The sequence below is a fragment of the Leopardus geoffroyi genome, chromosome D3, assembly GCF_018350155.1.
Source record: "Leopardus geoffroyi isolate Oge1 chromosome D3, O.geoffroyi_Oge1_pat1.0, whole genome shotgun sequence".
Lineage (NCBI taxonomy): Eukaryota > Metazoa > Chordata > Mammalia > Carnivora > Felidae > Leopardus > Leopardus geoffroyi.
The window spans coordinates 45491026-45497025 of NC_059339.1; positions in this window are offsets into that span (position 1 = coordinate 45491026).

Here is a 6000-nt window from a genome sequence, read left to right on the forward strand (position 1 = left end):
TATCTGCTACTAAAAGACTTTTTTGATGAGATTGTTGACGGTACTAATGAATGTGATTTTTTACTATATACTGAAATGTGTCAACAACTAGGCTCCACATACCCCAGCAGAATCCATATTTTGATTGAACAAATTACTATTTGTTACAAATCAGGTATGGAGAAAAGATTCAAATTGCAAGATAGACCTATGGATTTTAATGCAAATTTTCATTGATATGGTTTCAGATTCTACATTGCAACTGACCTTTAAGAAAGTACCTCTTGTTGAATAGGGTTGATAGAGCATCAAAGACTAATACCCATTATCTGAAATTCTATATTACCTGAAAAATCTACAAAAAGACTCTGATACCTGATTTTCTTCCTACCCCTCAACCAAAACAACATATCACAAACAAATTAAATGTAGAAACAAACGTGAAAATCCAACTGTCTTCTGTTGGATTGACATTAAAGAGATTTAAAACATCTCTTTTGAGATAATATATAATTATTTTTCATAAATATTTTATACTTTATATTAAAATATAACAGGATTATTTTTGTTATTTTTAGAGAGACTAAGAAATAAATATTTAAAATATCTCACCTTGGGGTGCCTGGCTGGCTCAGTCAGTAGAACATGCCACACTTATCTCAGGGTGGTGAGTTTGATCCCCACATTAAATCTACAGATTTAATCTATCTACAGATAGATTACTTAAGAAAAATAAAATAAAATTTTGGGGGTGCCTATCTGGCTCAGACAGTAGAGCATGCAACTCTTGATCCAGAGTTGTGTGTTTGAGCTCCACCTTGGAGGTAGAGATTACTTAAAAACAAAATCTTAAAAAAAAAAAAAAAAAGCAAAAAATAAATAAAATAAAATATCTCACCCTTAATTTCTAACATGGTGAATAACAATCCATATAGTCGACATTAAGCAAAGCTTTTTAGGGTCCTCAATTTTTTCAAAAGAATTTTTTATTACTTTAATTTAAATACTTAAATTTAAATACTTAAATATTTTATTTAAATGTAAATATTTAATTTAAATTATATTATTTATTTTTGAGAGAAAGAGAGACAGAGTGCAAGCAGAGGAGGGGCTGAGAGAGAGGGACACACAGAACCCCAAGGAGGCTCCAGGCTCTGTGCTGTCAGCAGAGAGCCCGACACAGGGCTCAAACTCCCAAACAGCAAGATCATGACCTGAGCCCAAGTCGGACACTTAACAAACTGAGCCACCCGGGAGCCCCTCAATAGTTTTTAAGTCAAAAGGGGTCCTGACACCAAAAAATTTGACAATGGCCAGTATGGTACAGAAAGAATGCCCTTATCAACCCAGACCCCATTGCTGATACTAGCTGTGTGACCAGAGGCAACTGGTTGGTCCTCAGTCTTTTTTTTTTTAATTATCATTTTTTAATTTTTTATTTTTATATCCAAATTAGTTAGCATATAGTGCAACAATGATTTCAGGAGTAAATTCCTTAATATCCCTTACCCATTTAGCCCATCCCCCCTCCCACAACTCCTCTAGTAACCCTCTGTTTGTTCTCTATATTTAAGAGCCTCTTATGTTTTTATATTATTTTTGCTTCCCTTCCCTTGTGTTCATCTGTTCTGTGTCTTAAAGTCTTTATATGAGTGAAATCATATGCTATTTGCCTTTCTCTGACTAATTTCGCTTAGCATCATACCCTCTAGTACCATCCACATAGTTGCAAAAGGCAAGATTTCATTCTTTTTGATTGCTGAGTAATACTCCATTGTATATATATACCACCTCTTCTTTATCCATTCATCCATCAATGGACATTTGGGCTCTTTCCATACTTTCACTATTGTTGATAGCACTGCTATAAACATTGGGGTGCATGTGCCCCTTTGAAACGGCATGCTTGTATGCCTTGGATAAATACCTAATGGTGCATTTGCTGGGTCATAAGGAAGTTTTATTTTTAATTTTTTGAGGAGCCTCCATACTGTTTTCGAGTGGCTGCACCAGTCTGCATTCCCACCAGCAGTGCAAAAGAGATCCTCTCTCTCTGCACCCTCGCCAACATCTGTTGTTGCCTGAGTTGTTGCTGTTAGCCATTCTGACAGGTGTGAGGTGGTATCTCACTGTGATTTTGATTTGTATTCCCTGATGATGAGTGATGGTGAGCATCTTTTCATGTATCAGTTGGCCATCTGGATGTCTTCTTTGGAGAAGTGTCTATTCATGTCTTTTGCCCATTTCTTCACTGGATTATTTGTTTTTTGGATGTTGAGTTTGATAAGTTCTTTATAGATTTTGGATACTAACCCTTTATCTGGTATGTCATTTGCAAATATCTTCTCCCATTCTGTCAGTTGCCTTTTGGTTTTGCTGATTGTTTCCTTCGCTATGCACAAACTTTTTATTTTGATGAGGTCCCAATAGTTCATTTTTGTTTTTGTTTCCCTTGCCTCTGGAGCCATGTTGAGTAAGAAGTTGATGCGGCCAAGATCAAAGACATTTTTGCCTGCTTTCTCCTCAAGGATTTTGATGGCTTCCTGTCTTACGTTTAGGTCTTTCACCCATTTTGAGTTTATTTTTGTGTGTGGTGTAAGAAAGTGGTCCAGGTTCATTGTTCTGCATGTCACTGTCCAGTTTTCCCAGCATCACTTGCTGAAGAGACTGTCTTTATTCCATTGGCTATTCTTTTCTGCTTTGTCAAAGATTAGTTGGCCATACGTTTGTGGGTCCATTTCTGGGTTCTCTATTCTGTTCCATTGATCTGAGTGTCTGTCTTGATGATTACAGCTTTGTAGTATAGCTTGAAGTCCAGAATTGTGATGCCTCCTGCTTTGGTTTTCTTTTTCAAGATTTCTTTGGCTATTTGGGGTCTTTTCTGATTCCATGCAAATTTTAGTATTGTTTGTTCTAGCTCTGTGAAGAATGCTGTTGTTATTTTGATAGGGATTGCATTGAATATGTAGATTACTTTGGGTAGTATTAACATTTTAACAATATTTGTTCTTCCTATCCAGGAGCATAGAATCTTTTTCCTTTTTTGTGTGTGTCTCCTTCAATTTCTTTCATAAGCTTTCTATTGTTTTCAGTGTATAGATTTTTCACCTCTTTGGTTAGATTTATTCCTAGGTATTTTATGGTTTTTGGTGCAATTGTAAATGGGATCTATTCCTTGATTTCTCTTTCTGTTGTTTCATTGTTGGTATATAGGAAGGCAACTGATTTTATATCCTGCAACTTTCCTGAATTCATGAATCAGTTCTAACAGTTTTTCTGGTGGAATCTTTTGGGTTTTCCATATAGAATATCATGTCATCTGTGAAGAGTGAAAGTTTGACCTCCTCCTGGCCGATTTGGATGCCTTTTATTTCTTTGTGTTGTCTGATTGCTGAGGTTAAGACTTCCAATACTATGTTGAGTAACAGTGGTGAGAGTGGACATCCCTGTCTTGTTTCTGACCTTAGGGGGAAAGCTCTCAGTTTTCCCCATTGAGGATGATATTAGCGTTGGGTCATTCACATATGGCTTTTATGATCTCCAGGTATGCTCCTTCTATCCCTACTTTCTTGAGAGCTTTTATCAAGAAAGGATGCTGTGTTTTGTCAAATGCTTTCTCTGCATCTATTGAGAGGATCGTGTGGTTCTTGTCCTTTCTTTCATTGATGTGATAAATCACATTAATTGTTTTGCAGATATTGAACCAGCCCTGCATCCAAGGTATAAATCCCACTTGGTCATGGTGAATAATATTTTTAATGTATTGTTGGATCAGGTTGGCTAATATCTTGTTGAGGATTTTTGCATCCATGTTCATCAGGGAATTTGGTCTATAGTTCTCCTTTTTAGTGGGATCCTTGTCTGACTTTGGAACCAGGGTAATGATGGCTTCATAGAAAGAGTTTGGAAGTTTTCCTTCCATTTCTATTTTTTGGAACACACTCAAGAGAATAGGTATTAACTCTTCCTTAAATGTTTGGTAGAATTCCCTTGGAAATGCTATCTGGCCCTGAAATCTTGTTTTGGGGGAGATTTTTGATTACTAATTCGATTTCCTTACTGGTTATGGGTCTGTTCAAATTTTCTATTTCTTCCTGTTTCAGTTTTGGTAGTTTATATGTTTCTAGAAATTTGTCCATTTCTTCCAGATTACCCATTTTATTGGCATATAATTGCTTATAATATTATCTTATTATTTTTTTTTCTGCTTTGTTGGTTGTGATTTCTCATCTTTCATTCTTGATTTTATTTATTTGGGTCTTTTCCTTTTTCTTTTTGATCATACTTGCTAGTGGTTTATCAATTTTGTTAATTCTTTCAAAGGACCAGCTTCTGGTTTCATTCATCTGTTCTACTGTGTTTTGGGTTTTGATAATATTAATTTCTGCTCTAATCTTTATTATTTCCTGTCTTCATCTGGTTTGGGGTTTTATTTGCTGTTCTTTTTCCAGCTCTTTAAGGTGTAAGGTTAGGTTGTATATCTGAGACCTTTCTTCCTTCTTTAGGAAGGCATGGATTGCTAGATACTTTCCTCTTAGGACTGCCTTTGTTGCGTTCCAGAGGTTTGGGGCTGTGGTATTATCATTTTCATTGGCTTCCATGTACTTTTTAATTAACTCTTTAACTCCTTGATTAGCCCATTCATCCTTTATAGGATGTTCTTTAGTCTCCAAGTATTTGTTACCTTTCCAAATTTTTCTTGTGGTTGATTTTGAGTTTCATAGCGTTGTGGTCTGAAAATATGCATGGTATGATTTTGATCTTTTTGTACTTGTTGAGGGCTGATTTGTGTCCCAGTATATGGTCTATTCTGGAGAACGTTCCATGTGCACTGGAGAAGAATGTATATTTCTCTGCTTTAGGATGAAACGTTCTGAATATATGTGTTAAGCCCATCTGGTCCAGTGTGTCATTCAAAGCCATTGTCTCCTTGTGGATTTTCTGTTTAGATGATCTGTCAATTGCTGTTAGTGGAGTGTTGAAGTCCCCTACTATTATGGTATTATTATCAATGAGTTTCTTTATGTTTGTGATTAATTGATTTATATATTTGGGTACTCACACATTTGGCACATAAATGTTTACAATTGTTAGGTCTTCTTGGTGGATAGACCCCTTAATTATGATATAATGCCCTTCTTCATCTTTTGTTACATTCTTTATTTTAAAGTCTAGATTGTTTGATATAAGTATAGCTACTCCAGCTTTCTTTTGTCAACCATTAGCATGATAGATGGTTCTCCATCCCCTTACTTTCAATCTGAAGGTGTCTTTAGGTCTAAAGTGGGTCTCTTGTAAACAGTTAATAGATGGATCTTGTTTCCTTATCCAATCTGTTATCCTATGTCTTTTGATTGGAGCATTTAGTCCACTAACGTTTAGAGTGAGTACTGAAAGATATGAATTTATTGCCATTATGTTGCTTGTAAGGTTGAAGTTTCTGGTGGTGTTCTCTGGTCCTTTCTAGTCTTTGTTGCCTTTGGTATGTATGTATGTATGTATGTATGTATGTATGTATGTATTTTTTATCTTTTCTTCCCTCAGAGAGTCCCCCTTAAAATTTCTTACAGGGCTGGTTTAGTGGTCATAAACTCCTTTAATTTTTGTTTGTCTGGGAAACTTTTTATCTCTCCTTCTATTTTGAATGACAGCCTTGCTGGACAAAGAATTCTTAGCTGCATATTTTTCTGATTCAGCACATTGAATATATCCTGCCATTCCTTTCTGGCCTGCCAAGTTTCTATGGATAGATCTGCTGCAAACCTGATCTGTCTTCCCTTGTAAGGCAAGGACTTTTTTTCTCTTACTGCTTTCATGATTCTTTCCTTGCCTGAGTATTTTATGAATTTGACTACGATATGCCTTTTTGATGGTCGGTTTTTGTTGAATCAATGGGAGTCCTCTGTGCTTCCTGGATTTTGATGTCTGTGTCTTTTCCCAGGTTAGGAAAGTTTTTTGCTAAGATTTGCTCATATAACCCTTCTACCCCTTTTTTCTCTCTTCATCTTCTGGAACCCCTAT